The sequence below is a fragment of the Sapajus apella genome, unplaced genomic scaffold (assembly GCF_009761245.1).
Source record: "Sapajus apella isolate SASKATOON/1434 unplaced genomic scaffold, GSC_monkey_1.0 scaffold6, whole genome shotgun sequence".
In the NCBI taxonomy this organism is placed as follows: domain Eukaryota; kingdom Metazoa; phylum Chordata; class Mammalia; order Primates; family Cebidae; genus Sapajus; species Sapajus apella.
Window position 1 is genome coordinate 65,977,241 of NW_022436946.1, and position 1,626 is coordinate 65,978,866.

The following is a 1,626-nucleotide window of genomic DNA, read 5'->3' on the forward strand; positions in this document are numbered from 1 at the left end:
CCATCATCTCAAATAGCTCACATTTTTGGTGATAAGGAGATTTGAAATTTACTGTTTTAGTGATACTGAAATATACAGTACTCAGCCAAGTGCAGTGGCTCATGCCTGTAATCCTAGCACATTGGGAGGCCAAGGCGGGCACATTACCTGAGGTCGGGAGTTCGAAACCAGCCTGGTCAACATGGCGAAACCTCGTCTCTACTAAAAATGTAAAAGTTAGCTGGGTGTGGTGGCTCATGCCTGTAATCCCTGCACTTTGGCAGGCCAAGATGGTCAGATCACTTGAGGTCACGAGTTTGAGACCAGCCTGGCCAACATGGTGAAACCCTGTCTCTACTAAAAGTACAAAAATTATTAGCTGTGCATGGTGATGCATGCATGTAATTCCCGCTACTTGGGAGGCTGAGGAAGGAAAATCACTTGAACCCAGGAGGCAGAGATTGCAGTGAGCCAAGATTGTGCCACTGAACTCTAGTCTGGGCATCAGAGTAAAACTCCATCAAAAAAAAAAAAAAAAAACCCAGAAAAGAGAAAAGAAATACACAGTACTCAATTATTAGCCATATTCAGCATATTGTACAATTGATCTCACAAAAAAATCAAACTAATGATAGTCAAAGGGGACAAAGCCTCAGTTATATGGGAGGAATAGGTTTAATTTTTTTAAAAATTAATTCCACCGATACTATAACCTAAAGGCACACATAATGCACTACCTACAACACAGAGGAGAAACAAAAGTAATTTGTAATAATTACTCTGCCCTTTAATATGGGGATGCTCAGTTTAGGACCATACTGGAAGACCTGTGGAGCAGTCTATGCCTGCACCACACATGTGCAGCTACACGTGCAGACTCACGCAGGTGGGCAGCCTCCATGACTCACTCTAGCAGCATCTCAGGGAAAGTGCCAAACCAAACAAAGTGCAATCTCCCCTCAATACCTGGTAGTTGTAAATCTGGAAAATTCCATGTGTATTACAATCATGCAAAAACATACTTTGTTTTTCTGCAAAAAAATGGAGTTGGATTCTGGGCTCATATAATTATATAAAGCTATCATACCTATGGGAATGTCTGATACAACATCCAATATTTGTGTGGGATGTGGAACAATTCTTTGATGGGCAGTGCTGTGCTGTGTGGAAAATTTAGAATCCCTGGCTTCTCCCAAATGCCAATAGTACTCTCAAATATTATGACAACCAAAAGTAGCCCATCAATTTCCAACATGGCCCCTGGTAGGCAAAATCATCCCCACTGAGAACACCTGACCTAGGTGACTGGGTTTATGAAAAAGTAGACTCAAAAAATTTAAGTGAATCACCAAAGTTGACTTTGCTAGGAAGTGGCAGAATCTGAACTCTAAATGTAATCCACATCTGCTGACTCTCAATCCAGTGATATTTTGTTAGGTATATTCATACATATATAGCCATAAATATGTATCTTATATATAGCTGCATACACATATGATGAAATTTGTTTTATTGAGAAACTAGTCATCTTTGACTCTATCTGAATTTCATAAAAGCCTGTTCTGACATTTTGATTAAACTTAGTTCAGTCATACTGCTCAACTTAAGTGAAACAGATATGGCAGGAAACTGTTGTATCTCCTAATT